Source organism: Cavia porcellus, unplaced genomic scaffold (assembly GCF_034190915.1).
Source record: "Cavia porcellus strain 051 isolate PalLab524CR breed Dunkin Hartley unplaced genomic scaffold, mCavPor4.1 scaffold_7, whole genome shotgun sequence".
Lineage (NCBI taxonomy): Eukaryota > Metazoa > Chordata > Mammalia > Rodentia > Caviidae > Cavia > Cavia porcellus.
Window position 1 is genome coordinate 22,493,435 of NW_026947490.1, and position 20,640 is coordinate 22,514,074.

The 20,640-nt window shown below is 41.9% G+C and overlaps 1 long non-coding RNA gene and 1 other non-coding gene across 3 annotated transcripts; both read left to right on the forward strand.

Annotated features, from left to right (window-relative positions):
* Positions 1-4,655: 4,655 nt before the first annotated feature.
* On the forward strand, positions 4,656-13,788 carry LOC106026444 (uncharacterized). 2 transcript variants are annotated; one of them, XR_001200076.3, is made up of 5 exons: positions 4,656-4,960; positions 8,807-8,877; positions 9,624-9,749; positions 10,499-10,621; positions 11,809-13,788. It is a non-coding gene; the product is annotated as an uncharacterized LOC106026444 (long non-coding RNA). The 2 variants fall into 2 exon arrangements; XR_010048477.1 differs by having other exon boundaries at positions 4,701-7,729.
* Positions 7,348-7,456, forward strand: LOC111755396 (small nucleolar RNA SNORA41). The gene has a single exon (XR_002789948.2). It is a non-coding gene; the product is annotated as a small nucleolar RNA SNORA41 (small nucleolar RNA).
* Positions 13,789-20,640: the final 6,852 nt, after the last annotated feature.

Genomic DNA, 20,640 nt, shown 5'->3' on the forward strand with positions numbered 1-20,640 from the left:
ATGTGGCCATGTCTCCTGAATGTGGAAATAAAAGTTCACCAAGAGAACTTTTAATTTAAAATGTTAACACACATAAAAATGTTGGCATGTGCATGGGGTACTGCCTGATGTTTCAGTAGGAGTTTAACATTTGATTTCCTACAATAACATACATTAAAATTTGATCCAGAATTATGACACAGAAGAATAATGTAGTTCAGGGTCATCACATCACTTAACTCTCGGTGATTAGTATCCTGTTGTGTGGGAGGTTTTTCCAGTATATAAACAGTGGCAAGGAGAATGTAGGAAATTTTTCCACATTTAATTTCCATGAAATACTGTATTTTTACAATAATAGTAAAGCAACAAGATAATTTGGAAAATTATTAAAAATACTCATGCCAGCCGGTTATGGTAGCGTACTCCTGTAATCCTAGCACTCTGGAGGCTGAGACAGGAAGATTCTTGCGAATTTGAGACCATCCTGGGCTACAAAGTGAGCTCAAGGCCAGCCTGAACTGCATAGCAAGATTCTGTCTCAAAAAGACCAAAAAAAAAAAAAAAAAAAAAAAAAAAACCCAATATCTCATAGTTAAGAGATCATGTGGCATATAAAGCCAAAATTAAAGAGTAGAACTTGAAGTCAGAAGAGAAATTCTATAGTTGGAATATATAGATATATTGGTGTATAAGTATATGTTTTCAACTAATATATTTGAAATCATTCTGCATAACTTTATAGAGCCTAGATGATTTTAGTGTAATTCCATTATAAGGAATTGATGCCATATAATTCTTATAAGACATCTGCACTGTTTTAAATGGATAACCCAGGACAGTGGCATTTCAAGTGCTTGGTCTGACTGGGAGAACTTGTCTTTCTGAATACTATCTGGCTAAGAGACTTGGACTGCGCTGGGGGGGAGGGGGGACGGACGACACGACAATGGAAAACATTTACAAAGTTGCAGAGCAAATCTTGAATATGAAAGAAGGAAGTCTAAGTTCTAGAGATAAAATGTAATGAGGATTTGAAGAAAAACTGCATAAGAGAAGAGCATGATACCAGTGGAGTCTAGACATAAAAATACACTGTTAATGTGGATTGAAGACCATTTATGTCTCAGGAATCTGAGTGATATTTAAAGTATATTTAAGGGGTTTTAGTGAAGCATATATAAAACGGGAATGACAACTTTTCATAATTTCCTGTGCTTTCTTTGATCACACCTATGCCAAGTGTGTCAGGCTGTGGTACCTCATATTGCATTAGATGATACAGATCTTGGACCTTCAATGTATTGTTGTTCAAAGTAGATATCAGAATAGTTCATCTCAAGGTAATTTGTATTTTTTAATTAAACCACATATCCACAGGCAAATCCAGTCTAGTGCATTTAAAACTTTACTGGAACATTATAATGCTAGTGTATGTGTCATCTGTGGCTGCTTTCTTGCTGCGGTGACAGTTGTGACAATATGGCCCACAAAATTTAGAATTTTTACATTCTGGTCCTCTATGAAAACTTTTTTAACAACAAGGAAACAACATGAAAAAGATAAACCAATACATATGAGTTCTAACCATCAATGTAAATGGTCTCAACTCACCAGTCAAAAGAAACATACTGGCAGAATGGGTCAAGAAACAAGATCCAACAATATGCTGTATTCAAGAAACGCATTTAACCCAAAAATTCATAGACTGAAAGTCAAAGGAAGGAAAACAGTTCTCCATGCCACAGGAACCCAGAAAAATGCAGGGTAGGTATTGTTTACAGACAATGAAAACTAAGCCGAAACTGATCAAAAGAGAAAAGGAAGGTCATTACATACTCCAAGGAAAAACTCCAAAAATAAATAACAATCATAAATTTACTCACCAAACACAGGTTCACCCAACTACATAAAAAAAATTAACAGACATTAAAAATCAAATGAGCACAAACAATTGTAGTGGGGAAACAGTATTCCACTCACAAATAGATCAAGTAGACCAAAAGGATTTAGCTCAGCGGCATAAGCGCCTGCCTTGCAAGCAGGCAGTCGTGAGTTCGATCCCTGGTACCGATAAAAACGAAAAAGACAAAAAAAAAAAAAAAATCAATAAGGAAATAGAATTAAACTAAGCCTGTGAACAAATGGACTTGGTAGGTACCTACAGAGTGTTCCACCCCAAAACACCAATATTCTTTTCAGCTTTACATGGGACAGTCTCCAAAACAGACCATATATTAGCTGACAGAACATTGAAGTAAATTAGAGAAATTGAAATCATCCCAGAAGCTGGGAGTATAGCTCAGCACCTGCCTGGCAAGCACATGGTCCTGTGTTTGATTCTCAGTACTGGGGAAAAAAATTCCATGCACACTGTCTGACCATAACAATGAAACTGAAGATCAGTGACAAAGGAAATCACAAGAACTACATAACCGCATGGAAATTAACACCCAAACAACCCAATGGATTATAGAGGGACAAAGAAACTATATAATTGATGGTGCTGATATATCAAACCTTACGGACACAATGAACGCAGTCCTACAAAGGAAATTTATAGCAGTACACTCAACATTAGGAAAACAGAACAAGCTCAAATAACCTAATAATGAATCTCAAACTTTTAGAAAAAGAACAAATCAAACCCAAAATTCATATGAGGTAGGAATTATAAAAAGACAATGAAATAGAGACCAAAAAATACAAAGAATCAATGAATCTAAAAGTTAGTTCTTTGAAAGAATAAAAGCTAAACTTATCAACCTTATCAAAAAGAGGGTGTATAAATTCAAGCACTTAGGAAAGAAAAGGGGGAAATCACTGAATCTCACAAATTCAGGAGATCATCAATATTTACTTCGAGAACCTATATTCAAATAAGATGGAAAACAGAAGAAATGGACAGATTCTTAGCTGAATTGCCAAAACTAAATATAAAATTGTATTTAACAATATCAGCCACTGAAATTAAAATGTAACTAAAAATTTACTAACAAGAGCCCTGGCCCCAATGAGTTCACTGTTGAATTCTACAAGAAACTTAGAGAACTAATACTATTAATACTGAAGCTCTCAAGGAAATTGAAAGAGAAGCAGTACTTCCAAAATCATTCCTAGAAGCAAGTGTAACCCTGATTCCAAAACCAGAGAAGAACCCAACCAAAAAAAGTTGTCTCTCATAAACATAGATGCAAAAGTCCTCAATAAGATACTGGCAAACTGCAGCAAATCAAGAAGATCATACACCATGACCAAGAAGGAATTATTCTGGGGGGTGCAGATATGGTTCAGCATATGCAAGTCAATAAACATGATACACTGTATTAGCAGAACTAAAGATAAGTTACATAATTGGGTTGGGGATTTAGCCCAGTGGCATAAACACCTTCCTGGGAAGTACAAGTTTGTGAGTTTTATCCCTTGTACAAAAAAAAAAAAAAAAAAAAAATCACAGTCATCTAAATAGATGCAGAAAAAGCATTTGACAAAGTCTAACACCCATTCATGATTTAAAAAATTACAGTAAATTGGAATAGGTGGCATTTATCTTAGTCTTATAAAAAGCCATCTATGATAAACCAACAGCTAACATCATAACAAATGGTCAAAAATGAAAGATTTGACTCTAAAATCAGGAATAAGACAATCATGTCCATTATCACCACTCCTATTCATCATAGGGAGTACCTATATATTATACATCCGAATTCTTTTTATGTCTCTTTTCTCACCCCTCCCTCACCTTCTGTCCATCTCTTGGTCCTCCACCCCTTTACAAAAGATCTATCTTCCTGTTCCCATTGCACTTCTTTGGTCTTCAATCTGTTTTGTAACTAAAAAGTATCTTTCCTGTTAGCTGATCCTGTTAAATATTAAAATTTCAAACTAAAGGATTTTTTAAGGTTTTGGTAGTGTAGGGTATAAAGGATCATATTATAGGCAGCTGAGTTAGGATTACAGGTAGTGAGACAGGCCTCAGCCCTCCAGGGAGCCAACACAGTTGACCATATGTCTAGTGACCTTAGACGAGACACACCTGGAACCCAAGACACAAGGCAAAACAAATGCAATCACATCTTACGTATAAACATCAGGGATTGATATTCTAAATAGGTATACATCATCTTGAGAAAGCCAGCAGTCACCATCCCAACCCCACAGAGGAAGAGTCACTGCTCCATAACCACGCCAGTTTGCAGCCTGACTGGCTTCCCCATTGGTCTGTGATTTAGTCAATTTTACCTGAACAATTAATCTTACTGATTGACCATACGTCTGTCCCACCTCATGCCCCTCGGCCTTTCGAGTTCCCATCCTTCCCCATCTTGGACCCCTCGCACCTCATGGTTTTACTCTTACAAAGTTCCTAGGAAAAGACAGTCTTTGGCAACTCACTTGGGACCCCTTTCTGTCCCTCTCTGACAGAAGCTTTTTTTCTCTTAATAAATCTATGCTACTTTTAACCTTCACTGTTTCTAAAATTCATGCTTTGGATTTTAGAGAACACGAACTTGTACCCGACGTCTACTAGGTTGGGAGTTTAATTCCTCTATATCAGTATGATGTTTCTTACAATCATTCTTTTAAGAATCTCAGAATTTTTCTGTTACTTCGTCAGTGAGAAAAAGCTAAATGTCTGGCTGACGAGTTTTCCCACGTGTGAGTGCACGTGGCGCTGCACAGCGTCTCCTGTCAGCACTGACTTCCCCCTTCCTCTCACGAACCCATAATTGAACTTCCCGCTTTTCCCGCGCGCACGCGCTCCCCCAATCAGCTGTTACGAGGTCATTCCACCTGCCCCTGGAACTCCTGTCAGATCCTGACAGCCTGCGGCTTTCTTCAATACCCTTAGAATGTGCTTGCATTTCTTCAGTGGCTATCCCGAGCCGCATTAAAGGCTTCCTTTCTCTTTGTTTTCTCTCCTTTTCTGTCTCACTCGAGTTGAAGGACCAAATCCTGGCGTCCAAAAAAGCCTAAGGTAGGCAAAATGGCAGGAAACCACGAAAGGGACTAGAGAACTTGTGGCCTGGGAACTTAAAGAGTGTGCAGGTTGTAGTTGTTTTTTTCTGAAGACAGGATTTTATTGCAATGCGGAACTGAGAAACATTTGCCTGGGTCTCCAACCGGAAGCTGGCCGATGCCGGTATGTGTCCCTGGGCCTTCTGGGATATGTAGTTCCGGAGCCGGGATAGACGGAGACGCTACCCTCCAGGAAGGGAGGCCGTACTACAACTTTTCGGTCCGGAAGATGAGTACCCTTCGCTTCCACCATCTTTCAGAGCCCTTTCAGCCTGCGGGTGGGAAGTCGCGGCCTCGGGCGCAGGCTGAGGAAAGCAGGCGGAAGCGCGGGTGCCGCGGCCTCCCCGCCCCGTGCTGCGCTGCTGCCCATCCGCTCGGGACCTGCGCTCTGCTTTCCGGATCCGTCAGGGGGCGGTGGAGCGCGCAGCCCTGGGCCGGCGGGATTAGGACGAGGCCGACCGGGCCTGCCAAGGGCTCGCAGCGGGAGTGGCGCCCAGTAACAGGTGTTTGGGCTGCCGGCTGTGATGCTCTCACCAGCGCCCCTTGCAGGGCAGCCCTGGAAGAGCAGGAGGTCGGCCCCGGGCCTTTCCGCCGTCCTGCGGGCAGAGGCTGAGCGGGGCGCCGCGCACTCACCGCGCGCCCTCTTCACCCAGCCGGGACGGGAGCCGGCTTCTTCCAGGCTCGCCCTGTGCCCTCCTGTGCCTTCCTGCTGGTCCTGTCATCTTTTCGGTTAATCAGGTTTCCCTCGCCGTGCGTCACCACGAAGAATATGATCGCGTCTGTGTTGAGTAAATGAAAATGGGTAGGAGAGAGACTCGGAAGTGAAACTGTTAATAGCATCTTGTCCCTTTGATTTCTGCGCATTCTTCTATCAACTGTGTCGATCAAGGAAGTAGTTGTTGTTATCTTTATTTTAAGGATGAGGAAAATGAGACAGAAGGTGCTTTGTTGTCGCAAAGTCATTAAACTTAATATTACCAGCTGGCTGTGTAGCTGAGCCGGGTTCTTAACCCCAGCGATACGGGGACCTGCAGTTATCCTACCAGTGATCCATCCCCCGAGGGGCTTCGTTTGAAGGTGCAGTCGTTGGGAAGTTTCCTGTGGAAGACTTTGAAAACTACACTGAATTTTTAAAAATCCTAAAACATCTCATTTACTTATTGATTGCGTGTCAAATAAAGTCGCATGCGGGTTATATCAATACCGAATGCCCATGTAGAGGTGCTCTTCCAACCTAGTGCCTTAGGGCTTACACCTTATTAACGCTGGAACCCAGGCTGGTCCCATTGAGATGCCCTGTTAGGCGTGAAGTAAACATTGGATTTTAAGATGAGTCATCACCAGCCTGGGCTACAAAGGGAGCTCAAGGCCAGCCTGAACTGTATAGAGACATTGTCTCAAAAAAAAAAAAAAAAAAAAAAAAAAAGATGGGACACCAATGATTTTTCAGTATTGATTACATGTTGAAATGATATTTTGCATAAAGTACACTGCTAAATAAATATCAACATATTGCTAAATAAAATAGTGCTAAAATTAACTTCACCTTTTGTATTTTGTTTCTTTTTTGCCTTTTCCTATTGTCCCTACTAAAAGATCTACCTTTCCTTCTCTGGTTAGGTACATTTTTATTGGACAGACGTAGATAACACACATAAATAAAGAAAAATTAGATAACTATTGGTTAGTGTTCGTTGTGTATGTATTTATGGATGTTTCTCAAAATTGGCAAGGTAGTTAGTAGTTCCTTTCCCTTATTATGTAAATTTCTGAGCATGTATAGACTGTACAGAGTGTAGTGGATTTTCATGTCGGCGAGACTTAATTTCAACCTGTCTCCTTCCCATTTGTTTGAGATACAGCTTTGTTATCTAGCCTGGTCTCCAACTCAGAGGCTCAAGCACCTTCCTGGCTCAGCTTCCCAAGTAGCTGGGACTACTCCCAGTGTACCTAAAATAGAGTATTTTAAAAGATATCACATATTTATCATGTAGGTTTCATTAAATTGTACCATAATCTGTAAAACAGAAGCTTGCTTTTGACATCAGTTCAGTGTATGTTTTTCCATCTTTTTGCTTTCAAACTTTTTGTCACTAGGTTTTAGTAGTATCTGTTAGAATATCGTTGGATTTTTTTCTTTCCACGTAGTAAGAGGCATTTAATCTGCATTTATTTGGTATACTTTGCATTGCTTCCTTTTCTTCTTTTTTTCAATTAAATTTATTCTCCCTTGTTCTCCTCAGTGGCTTTAAACCAATATACTCTTTGATCATTCTTTTAACTTTTAAACATCATCTGTCTTAGAAAATGGTTGCATATATTATCATTCTGGAAAATATAGAAACTGCCCACAGCTACTGATCTGCAGCTGCTGTCAATCGTAGCAGCTGTGGCATTCCGCTGTGGGAAAGGAAGTGTTATCCAAGAAGAAAGTGCATGTGTGTGACAGACAGTGTAAAAAAAAAAAAAATATATATATATATATACACTAAAAACCCTTAAAATTTGGTAACATGTTTTTTTCTTGGTTTGTTTTTAATCTTAGGGTAGGTTATAAGTCTGCTTTTTAATACAATCGTCCTCAAAGTTATACATTATTGTTCTTGGTTTATTTCTATTTAACAAAGATTCTGTTGCTAACATATTTATAAATATTTTCTTATTACCTCATGCACACTGGATGTGGTGGTGTACACCTGTAATCCTAGCACCTGGGAGGCTGAAGCAGGTAGGTTGTCCAAGAGTTTGAGGCCATCCTGTCCTAACAGTAAGTTCACAGTCAGCCTGAACTACATAGCAAGACCTTGACTTAAGAAATGAAAAAAGAAAAAAAAAAAAAGGAAAAAAGAGAGGGAGAAAGAAACTCATTAATTCTTGCAGTCTGTTATACCTCAGATCTCATGAAAACAATCATGTTGTTCAGCATAGAAAGGTAGACAGCTCTTTCCTTCACTGTGGAGATAGTATTCAGTTATTTTTGGTTTTCATTTAGTTACCCTGTTTCTGCCAATTATTTATTTTAAGTAACTTTATTTTCTTCTGACAGTACTAAGATTATAGTATCTGTTTTCAGCTCTTTATATTTGATTAGTCTGGTGCTTTCTCGAATTTTTTTTTGTTTATTTTTTAGACAGGCTCTCACCTTGTAGTCCACGCTGGCCTTGACGTCAATATGGACCCAGCCTGGGCTCTAACTTGCAGTGGTCCTCCTGCCTCAGCCTCCTAAGTATTGGGATTACAGGCATGTGCCTCTACCCCTGGGAGCCTTACTTTTGAAGGAAGTTCCCTCGTTTCTTCCATTCCCTTATTTTCATGTTTAAACAAATGTTAGAACTTTTTGATTTATTTTCCATCAATCTTGATTTTACTTCTATTCTCCATCTTTTTCTTTACTGTTTTTCTTTATCTCCATGCATATAGCATAAAAAGCATTTACCAATGAGTGTTTACTGATGTCATGAAGTAAACTGACCCCAAAAGAATACTTTGTGAAAAACAGATACCAGTGCCAATAAAAAAATTACTAGTGGGGCTGGTCATGGTGGCACATGCCTGAATGCCAACATTCGGGAAGCTGAGGCAGGGGAACCTCTATGAGTTCCAGGCCAGCCTGGGCTACCTAGTGAGATCCTGTGTCAAAAACAAAAACACACAACTACCAGGCAGTGAATTATATACTAAGAAGTTATTTTAAGTCAGAATTAGTCTCTTTCACAAATTAAAAGTGACCTTCATGGGAGAGCAATCTTTGAAAGAACTGTTATAATACAGAGTACCATTTGATAATTGTTTTCTTTTTTTGTAGCTGTCAGAGAAGGGGGCTCTGGCTCTCGGAATTTCCCATCTACTCATTAAATCCTTGGAGCCACCTGTGAGGTAGGTACAGTGTACGACTCTTAGCTTCATTGACCCATAACAAAAGTCAGGCACAAAGAATTATTTTGTTAACCTCCCTTTGGTGACACAAATAGCTGAGGGTCGATTTCAGAGATGAAACTCAGCGCTTGACTCCGAGCACCTGGCCCACGTGTTGTTATGTTGTCACCCATGTGCTATGGTTTCTGGGAGCAGACGGTCTTATGGAGGGCTGGGGCTGTACTCAATGGTGGAGCACTTGCCTGGCGTCCATAGGACACTGGATTAAGCCCCAGTGCCATTTAGAATCTAAAAAAGGAAAAGGAAGGGGAAGCGGAGGGAAGGATATTGATAGAAATTCCTAGGGTTCTTGCTTTGGCTGCCCACGGCACTGCCCTGGAAGGCCGGTGAGCACCTGGGATCTGGCCCTGCTCTGGTCACCAAGCTGCCGGTTGCATCTGTGCAGAAGGAAGCAGGGCAGCCGTGTGTCAGTTCCCTGCAGACCCACGGGGCTGAGGGGCAGCTCTGACCCGTGCTGGTGCCGCCTCCTCCTCAGTTTTGCCTTCTCAGGACCCTGCCCTCCCAGAGGGAACAGGACAAGGACCGGGCTCCAGGTGCAGTGCCCTCCTGTCCTACGCTATGAAGCTTGAATATGCTGGGGGCTGGTTGGTGGCTGTGCTGTACTTGGGTTTCAGGATCCTCTCTCTCAGTGTTCTGCGGCCTCCGTGGGGTTACAGGGTTGAGGTTACCTGTGTTTGATGTTGCAGGGGGCCGTGACATTCAAGGACGAGGCTGTGGTCCTCACCACTGAAGAACAGGGGCTGCTGGACGGCACACAGAGGGAACTGTGTGAGGGTGTAATGGTGGAGAATTTAAGAACCTGGTTGCAGTGGGTAAGGACCTTGAACCTCACCTCCCTTGAGAGTGTGTCCTCAGAGGTTGAAGGCTTTGGGCCCCTGGGGTAACAGAGAGAGGGAGCTTTCCTGGAATTTCTGCTTTTGCAAAATTGTGTCCCTTTAAATCACTGGTTGTTGCCAAGGTGTGATTTTTCCATCAGGACATTCATCACAGTGTGGACACAGCTGTCACAGGTGGGATTGGGGAGGGTACATCCAGGCAGGTGGATGGCGGCTAGGGATGCTGATAAACGGCCTGCAGTGCCCAGGACAGCTCCACCACACAGAGCAGCCGGCCCACAGTATCCGCAGTGCCGCACTGGGAGAGCCAGGTTTCAATGGGCCGTGAGTGGACAACTTAGCTTGTCCAGGTTGCCTTTCCAGTGACGGTTCTGGCTCACTGGTGGGTGGTGAACACACTGTTCCTCCGTGCTGGCATGTTCCCCCGTGAAGTACGTCTGTTAGAATACATCAGAGTCCTCCTCTAGGGTGCACACTGTAGCAGACACTGACCGTCTTCATGAGCGACGTGAGAGACAGGGTTGGAAATGTCCAAAGGTGGACATCAGTTTGGAACTTTACAATGATAGACATAGAGGTCAATGCAGACTGGACAGTGACCTAAACTTCTGACTGGACGGCAAAGTTCGTGGGATGTCACCTCGCTCTGCAGAGCCTGTGATCTGGACAGGAGTACCTGTCAGCTGTGTGTGCACCTGAAGATCTGCTTCTCTGCCTCTTCACAGAGCATCTTCCCTTCCAACCAGACTTGGTATCCCAGCTGGAGGCAGAAGAGAAGCTTTGGAGGATGGAAACAGAAGCCCAGAGAAGTAGGTTTTCTGGTGCAAGCCGTGCACCTGTTCTTTCAGGTACCAGCTAGTCGGCTTCTCCCTGCATCCCTGCGCGTCCGCGTGGTCAGTGCTCAGATTCCCCCTAATTAGAGAGGCTGTGTGTCGGTCCTATTTAACGTACCCTCTTCTGTGCTCTGTCCCCTGCCCTGCCTTAGTTTCTGTTCTAAGTACTATCACCCACTGATGTAATTGCATATTGATTTTTTCTTACTCTTCTTCCTCCCTCTGTCCTACAGGAGGAAAATGTTTGGCATTTTTTACTGCTGTCCCAGCTCAAAAGCAAAACAGGCTTGTGTGTTAACCTAGTGCTGATGAAAGAGGCAGGCAGAGCACTTCCCTCACATAGAGTCCAGGGCTTCCTGCTCAGCCCTGCAGAAGACGGGGAGAGGCACATAAAGGAAATGGGCCGCGTCAGAACTCTGTGTGGGTGAGCAGGAGCTGCTCTTGCCCTGGATGTTCCTGAAGGCGAGACTGGGGCGACATCTGAGCAGAGCCTGGGGAATGGGGGTGAGGCCTGGGGGAGCCTCGCGTGCCCTTTACAGCTCCTCCTCCTCTGCAGGGCTGCCTTTCAGGGTCTGCAGTATGTTCCCACCCTTCTTCTCCGAGGCTTCTCTCAGCTGTACAGAGCTGTCCGTTTTCCATTTCTTTTACAAAAACTTGAATTAATCCCCACAACAATGAGTATTAATAGTCTAGACATTTTTCCACATTAATTCATGGTTTTCTACCAACACTAAATACTGTTTTAAGCTCAAACTTAAACGTTTTTAACCTAAATTAGGCAGAAACCACTTACTTTTCTGACAAAAGGATGAATGAGCTTTTCTCATGTATGTATGGTGCGGGGGACTCAAGGCAGAGAGTGCAAAGCTCCATCTGAAGGCCACCCTCTTCTTAAAATACCGTGGCGCTTCCCTTCACGAGCCCATTGCTCTGCTGGATTCTGGTTTCAAACCGAACTGGGTGAGAACTGAATTGAATTACCCATGAGGGCAGCACTGAACCTGGCCCTTGAATTTCAGCCTTGTCTGTGCATGTCCTGCTGCCCTCTGATTTCAACTTGTAGCCCTTGTTTCCAGATGGGTCACACTGTATGCATAGGATCTTGCGGATCTCTTTGTGTTCCCAGCTGCATGAAAACTTGAGAACATCTCTGAAGAAAAGAGACACCTTTCCTCACTATTGAATGTTGCTTTCTTTTATAGGTAGCGTGAGTCAAAATGACATTGAGACTCTTGGATAATTTGCACTGAGATACCTTTCAGATGACGAGCTGTCCTGCTGGCAGACCTGGAAACCTGTGGCAAGTGAGTTAACCAGGTGTCTTCACAGGACAAATTCCCGGTTAGTACAAGGTGCTGGCCTTCACAGTCTTGAAAATGAGAACAATGTCAAGTATCACAAAGGAGATAGCTTCAGGTCCATTGAGAACCAAGAGGTTTCCATTGCAGGAACGCAGGATTCTTCCCAAGTGTCTGACTGAGGCACAGAATCAAAGCAGGGGTGAGCAAGGAGATGTGGATTGTGGTCAGTGTGTATTTGAAGACATGGTGAAGAAATCGTCCTGTGCACAGATGAAAACGCACCCAGCGCAGAGACGCTGCCATGATAATGAAGGTGGCAGAAGCATCCGTGTGGGCTCCAGTCAGCGGTTCCCTTCAGGAGAGGACCTCATCCATGTCGTGAGTGTGCACGGGGCTCCAGTCACAGCTCAGGGCTTCCTCAGAGCGTTCATGCAAGCGCAAGACACCTCAGTCCAGGCTCACATCTGCGGTCTCATCCGAGAATTCACCCAGCAGAGAAGCTGAGAAACGGACCTGAGCCTGGGATCTGCGTCGGGAGCAGCCCTGAGCTGTCTCATCAGTCTGCTCGTACAGGCGAGAAGCCCTACAGATGTGACAGTCGTGCAAGGGATTCGCTAGCAGCACAGGCCTCATTCATTACAGAACTCACCCTGGAGAGGAACCTTGCCAATGTGAGGAGTGCAGCAAATGCTTTAGTCAGAGTTCAGATTCCCGGTGCCATCAGAGGGGCCACACTGAAGGAAAACCTACACATGTGGGGAGTGTGGGAAGGGCTTTGGATGGAGAGTTACCCTGCGTGTCCTTCAGAGGGTCCATGGGGGGAAAAGCCTTATAAATGTGAGGATTCTGGGAAGGCCTTCAGTCTCCCCTCAAATCTTCGAGCCCATTTGAATGTTCACACTAGGGAGAAACTGTGTAAATATGAGGAGTATGGGAAAGGCTTCAGTCAGAGGACACGTATTCAAGCCCACCAGAGCATCCACACTGGGGAAAACCATACAGATGTGATGTATGTGGTAAGGACTTCAGTCACCGTTCCTGTCTTACATCCCATCAGAAAGTCCACAGCAGGAGAAAACTCTAGAAAGGAGAAATTTATTGATGATTTTTGTCAGAAGACACATCTTCCAAGTTTTTGGGAAGTCCATGCTGATGATAAACTTTGTAAAAATATTGAGAGTGGAATTTAAGGTTCAGAAGCTGACATCTTTTAAAATAATCACAAATAGGATTGTAAGTTATAATTAAGGAAGTAGAGATTGTAGTCCTCGTAGCAATATATATTTAATATAAATGACCTTTCAGTGTGAGTTTGCTGAAAGATAATGTGTAAAAGATAATTTCTGATACGCTAACTAGTTATTTTAATTTTTGGCCAGGAGATTGTGGATTATTCTTTTTTTGTGTGTGGATTGTTCTTTTAACTTTCTTTTTATACTTAACAATGGTCATTTTTTTTGCTAGGGTTATTTCCAAAAGATGAAAAGTATTAACAAAAGATGAGAAATATAAAATAAAAAGCGGCCTTTATTCTGAGAACACGGAGATACATGACCGGCACCCCCACAGCTGGCTTCCAGCAATCTCTCAGGTGGACACATGGTGTGGGGGCCTGTAAATAGCCTCGGTTTGGAGTGGAACCTAAGGCGGGCATTAGGGATGCACAGGTAGCCCATTGGTCCTAGGTTTGGCGCCATATGTAAATTTCCAGGGGCGGGAAGAAGGCGTCACAGGTAACTTCCTAGGGGCTGGCGAGATTGGGGCTTCTTGCTTCTGGCTGTGGCTTTCCTGGCTACAGTGTCCTATCTGGGCCAAAACCCTTTCAATTTTCATTGAAGCTGTAAAGCTATGAAAACTGAATAAAATTACTGACTTAAACTATCTTGTAGCTAAGGACTCATAATATGATTATTTCATGTGATATAGCAGGGTAAGTAAAGAACAGATTCCCAGAGATGAATCTTTGATTTTCAAAGGTAAATTTCTGTGTGTCACAGATGAATATACAAAGATGTTCATGGTTTCCTTGGTTTAGCAGGAATCAGAAATAATTGATTGGATTGCTAAGGCGTTGCATGCTCTACCAACCCAATGGAACACTGCAAATACCAAACAAGAGGAGGAAAATTTGTACTTATAGATGTTGAACAATGTCCCCAGTATATTCACCTGAGAAAAAACAAAACGACAGATTTTATATTTACCTCTAAGCAATACAAGTGTGATTCATATCTATTTTTATAATATTTATAGAAACTTTATTTTGCAATTAAAACTTTACAGTAATTGTAAAAATTACATAAAACTCTAGTGTACCCTTTGCCCAGATCCGTGAGTGAGCAACATGCCTGAGTCCCTCTGCCGTGTGTATGATGTGTGTGCACACAGACATCCGTACCTAAGGATGCACACACTTCTAACCATATGAATACAGTGCAGGCATCTTGTCCCTTACACGGAATGCTTAAAAGAGTCTATTCCTAAGGAAAAGAGTATTTAGTTAAAACAGCTGCCGTCTCATGTTCAGAAAACTTTAACAGTGATACCACAATCTAACCTCCAGGACGTATTTAAATTTTATGGTTTGCTTTAATATAATACCTTATCTGGCAGTGGTTCTAAGTTCTATCAAGGGTTGTCTGCTGCAGTTAGACACCTTGAATCTGGATCACACTGTTTCATTGGGGTTTTAAAAATGATCTTGAAGTTACTCTTTTTCCCTTTGTAATTAGTAATTCATGAAGAGGTATTGTATGCTTTGCAAGTAGTTTTTCAGCAAAATTACCCCAAGTGGTCTTAGTACTCAGCACTAAAGTCTGGCCTAAGTCGATTATTACTGATGGCTGTAAAAGGCTGACCCTTCTACCCCTTCATTTCTTCAACATTTTTTGGATTAGCAGCCTGTTTTATGGAAGAGTTCCCTTCTGTCCTGTTTGCCCATCATACATTTTTATAGTTTGAGCACATCTTTATTCTGCCATGATATCCCAGACTCATCCTGTACTCTGACTTCCCCAGCCACGCAGTTTCCTATTTCTTTAGGAACTTTAGTTCTTCACACTGAAAAATGTGACTTAGAAATCAGGATTTGGGTGATAGATGTGTAGTCCCATCCCCCTTTTCCAAGCTCTAGGAGCTTGTAGACAGCGAAATGGGTGTAGGAAGGAGGTAGTGTGGGAGAAAGAGTCTGGGGTCAGGAAAGTATAGAAAAAAGGCCTCGCAATGCTTTCTGGCTAATCCTGACTAGAAGGAGTTAAGACTTACTGGAGGGAGCAGTTAGGACCAGAGGGAGCCAGCTGCTGAGCAGAGCACGGAAGACAGGTGCACTAACTACAGCACTGCCCCTGCTCATCCTGGTAAACAGCAAAGGCTCTAGGGTCACTGTATTAGTGTACTGGATGGGAATCCCGCACTGAATCACTGTCTCCACTGTATCCTCTGCCCTGACCTAGAAACCCCAGGGAGGGCCCTGACAAGGTCACATGAACAAAAAAGTCAAAGCTCACCTCGGAATGTGCAGTGGTTCCTGGGGTCCTGTGGCCTGGGCCTCATCCATTGATACACTAGAAAGTGAACGAAGGTGGGAAAGTTTCGGGGGGCTCCCCCGGAAACCTAACAAAAGAAGCTGGATCCAAAGGACTCCTGAGGATCTGTGTTTTTCCTGGGCCCCCTCCTCCTCCTTCAGACAGCTTTCTCTTCCTTTTTCCTCCTTACAAATGAAGTCTTCCCTCATTTTAAATTCCATCCCTTATATTTGTCACTGGTGCTGAGTTCATATCCCGGTTGACTGCTCGTTCCAACAGACCAGCAGTGCACCCCTGCCCCATCGACGTGCCAGTAGAAGTAGAGAAGGACTCAAGGGGGCACACTTTACCTCTAAGACGTGTCTGTGTTTTTCAGTCCTGGAGACTGAACACATGACCTAATGCGTGATAGGCAAGCCTTCTACCACTGAGCTCTATCCACAGCCCCTTTTTATATATTTATTTTTGTTGTTTGAGACAGGGTCTGTCTGAGTTGCTCAGGGGGGCCCTGATTTGCAATCCTTGGGCCTTAGCCTCTTGAGTAGCAGTGATTTCAGATGCATTGCACGGTGCCTGGCTTACCTCCAGTTCTTAAATCAGCGGGGCCGTCTTCTTCATCTCCCTTTCCATATTGTATTTTCTCCAGGAGGCAAAGATTTGACACACACATATTAACTGGAGAATGTGGACATGTTGCGAACTAAAACTCTGAGACAGCTAACGCTAAAGATGGCTTTTCAATGCGTACTATCCCAAACACAATGACTTTCCCCATCTTCAGAGCACTGACTGTTTTGTTTCAAATGCCTCCCTATTTTACTGATCAAAACGAACAGCGCCAAGTTAAAGTCAAGTGAAGTCTCTTCATATTCTAGAAAATATGTTTCTATAAAAAATACTTTAGAATAGGCAGCTACCAGCATCTGTGCGGATAACAGCTTTTTGTGACCCAACTTTTAAGAGACTACTGCCTATCCTTAAATTCCTTTTTTTCTATAAAAAAAGCACCGTTAAAATGACTGGCAAAATTTGAATTTAAAAATTTGAAACATCATCTACCTTCAACTTTGTAATAGATTACAGGAGGATGCTTGGGAAACAAATACATTAGTTTCAGTACATGTCTTTAAATGATACACTTTATAAATAAGTAAACAATATAATAAAAAGTTTCCAAATGTGGCCTGTAAGACATCAGGCAAATTTTATCATAAGCAGTAAACCTTCCGCACATTCCACAGCTGCTCCAGTGTGTCACTAAACTTCTACCAAACAAAAACAAAATAAAAAAGTATCTTGTAATTTGTTGGTGCAACAGAACATATACAGGTTTGATGGATTTGAAACATCAATACAATTTAAGGAAAAGCAAAATCACAATACAATTTATGGCACTCGATTGCCTTCTGCCTGTTTCTCTAGCTCCTGTCTGTTGAAGATGTAAGACTCATCTGGAGTCCCGCTGTCAGCCAGCGGGCAGCACCAATAAATACTGCTAATGGAGGGCCAGGGCTAGATGGCGTTTGATTGTTGTCACTGGCGTGTGGGTGAAGTACAGTATATTCAGAATTTTGCCTAACCAGCTAGTTAACAACTTCACTTGTCACCTTTTCATGATGCAGGCAGAAAAACACAAAAAAGAGCATATACCAAAAAGACCTTCTTATGGCAGCCCATGGCTTTATGTCAGTCTGTGTTGAGCACAAGACTCAAATCCCAATGGAGGTGACTTAGGGCCATTTAACCTTGGTGGGTTTAATTTCTTTGTGTCTCCTCCATACGCAAGTTTAATAGGAGTACTTAGCAACAATGGGTACTGATAATAGGAAGTACTTCGGTGAATTTTACGTGTAAAAATGCTTATAACCGGCCCTGGCACATTTTAGTAGGTGCCTGTTTGGTGCCAAGTGCTCGGTTCCAGGTGCCAAGCTCCCCCTGCAGTGCCTCTGGTCCTTCTCCCATCCCTGCAGGAAACAGTGATCCCAGAGACTCCCCTGATACGTCTCACCTCCATCGGGTGCCTGGGGGTGATTACTGTGATTTATCCTGAACCGAATTTCGGGTATATCCGGGCTCCTTCCAGCTACCTCTCCTTCCTTGGGCCTAATGAGGGGTGGGTGTCATTTGATAATGAAATAGAAAGGTAGAGTTAGGCTTTCTAGAGCGGACCTGAAGGCATGCTCATCTAATCATTTTTTTGTTGTTATTTTTTAAAAATTTTATTTAAGGAGAAAAAAACAGAAAAAGGGTACAAGTTATATAGAATTTCAGAAAAAAATAAGCAGTAAGAAATCACTAGTTAATAGATTACATATGGTCATCTTAGAAATAGTTGTTCAAATTACAAAATTAAAGCATATAAAGTGGACATTCAAACAGTGAGACTGCAAACAGTTCTGTTCAATGATCCAACAAAACTCAGTAATATGGTTATCTATCTTATACACTTAAATATACATGCAGTTATATCCTTTAGAGCACTTTCTTTTCCTCTCTTTTTTACAATGACAATTACACATTTTGGGTTTTATTACTCCCACAGTTCTTATTACTTTTTTCTGAATAGAATAAAACCGAGTTTTGTTATGTGACATAACAAAACCGAGTCAGTCAAATCAAAAGGATGGACATAATACATAATGTAAAAACAAAATACAAGGTGATCAACAATGGTTACCATAATGCCTTTTGCTATCTTAAAAAGAATTGCCTATATCATCAGTTATTATAAAATTGAACAAAACAGTAAAGAACAAAACCAATAAAACCAAAACATTGGAGACATGCAGGGCTTCAAAAGAAGATAATAGTCAACCAGAATGGGCATCATAGTGAATCTTATTGTCTTCACAGTTGTTGCCTATACTCTCAAACTTGGTACTATTAAGTAAAACAGAATAGAGGAAAATCAGTCAAAACAAGATGGCGAGAGCAATACAGGGTTTCAAATCAAGTTAATAGGAAATCAAAGTGGGTTACTATAATATATCCTGATACTTTTTATTTATCTTTTCCCTTAATTAAAAAGATAAAATAAAAAAGTAAATAATAAAAAAGGAGATTGAGATAAAAGAGGACATAACAACAAAACAGCACAGTTAAGAACATAACCATTTAAGCAAAATAGTGTTTCACCACAAGATATCCCAACATAAAAGTAGTTACCATAGTGTCTCTTTCCTTGAAATTTTTGAGTATAACTTCGTATACTGTAGCACCAAACATATCAAGACAATGTAAAACCATTCAAGAGAATGACAGCATTATAGGGTATTTAGAACCAACAGAAAATGAACAATGGCTTTTGTATAATCTCCTGTATAATAAAAGTTTTTGTTTATATTATCACATGTAATAAAATCCAATAAGTTACAACATGTTAAGACCTATGGAGACAGAAGAACAAAAGCTTGATGGGACTTCAAAACAAGATGATATTAAATTAGCACTAGCTATTATGATGTCTTGTTTTCTCCAAAATAGCTGTCCCTACCATGCAACCTTCTCTGCCTCATTTCTGTTGAGCTCTTTTTCTGTCATTAGTTGTCAGTTTGTTTTCTTCATTTTGCTTTTTGCTCCATTCATTGTGGCCTCTCTGCCACTGTTTCTGGAATCTTGGTATTTTTCTTTTTTTGAATGTCCTGCAGTATTCTCTGTAGAGTTGGATTGGTGGTTGTAAATTCCCCTAGTTCCTCTTTATCCTGGAAACACCTTGTTTTTCCATTAATTTCTAGGGAGAGTTGTGCAGGATATATCAATCTTGGCTGGAGGTTATTATCTTTCAAAGCTTGAATTATTTCCCCCCACACTCTTCATGATTTGACGGTTTGTGCCGAGAAGTCTGCTGTAATTCTGATGGGTGTTCCCTTGTAAGTGATCTGTTTCTTGTCTCTGATGGCTTTTAATATTCTGTTCTTATATTGGATTTCTGGAATTTTGATTGTTATATGCCTGGGTGTTGCTCTGTTTGGGTTGTAGGTGGCTGGGGTCCTGTATGCCTCATACATCTGAGTATCTTTACCTTTTGCTAAATTAGGGAAATTCTCCTGGATTATTTCTGTGAATAACTTTTGTAGTTCATTTGTTTGTGTCCCTACTTCTTCCTTTACATTCTTAATTCTTAAGTTATAGATCCTCTTATCATCTTCTAGCCTTTGTATTATTGCTGTTTGTTTCCTTGTTATTTTTAAGAAGTTTTTCATTTCATGCTCCCACATTACAAATCTGTGCTCCAGTTCAGATAATCTATCCTTAGTTTCTTTCAAGCTGTTATGCCAGCTTTCAATAGAGTTTTTAGTTTCCTGGTAATCTCTTTGAACCTGCTTCATGTATTCTATGTTTTCTCTATCAAACAATTCTCCCCTTTTTTTCTGTTCTTCCATTCCACCATTTGTTTTTTCTTGGGCGGTGCTTAGCATTTCTCTAACTGTTCTATTTATATCTTGCTTTATTTCATTAAATACTTCTTTTGAACTTGTTTATGAGGCTCTGAAGATATCGTTTTATGTCTATGGGTGCCATGTCTGATATTGCATGTTTTCTGTCCTCATTCTCCTTTGCATTTACCTTTCCTGGATCAGTGTTCTCAAGTTTGGGGATTGAGGACCCTTTCTTGTTGCCTCCTTTTCTCATATTTTTTGTTCCTTCCATACAGGCGTATATATAAAGAAAGAAACTGGAGGCCCAGTTTCTTTCTTTGTGGGCTACAGTTTGAATACACTGGCTAGGTGTTCCCACCCACTGCAGTGTACTAGGGAGACACAGACCTGGGCAGCCTCTGCTGGGCCCGCCCCTCCAGGTCAGTCAATCTGCTGAAGGCTTCACTACTAGGGTGTACCACCAGGTGCTGGGACTTGGTTTGTGCTAGCCTACTGGATCTTAGTCTGCGGCTTCACCCAAGTCAGGCGCTCCCCACCAATCCCGCTTGAAAGGGGAATATGCAACTAAAGTCACTGCAGTGTCCTGTTCTGGCTAGTCTGCCCCATCCCAGAATGTCCTCTGTTGGAGCCTCCTAGTCTATGAAAGGGTCCCCGTTCCTCTCACTCACTGCAGGTCAATGCAGGGCTCCCTGCCAGTCCCCCTCTCAATTTGGTTTGCTGATTCCCACTCTCAGAGCTTTGGCATCTCTGTCCCTGCTGAGCTAATTCAGACTCAGCAGCAGCAACAGCAGGAAATTCAAATCATGGTTTCCAGAGTCGCGGGTTCCAGC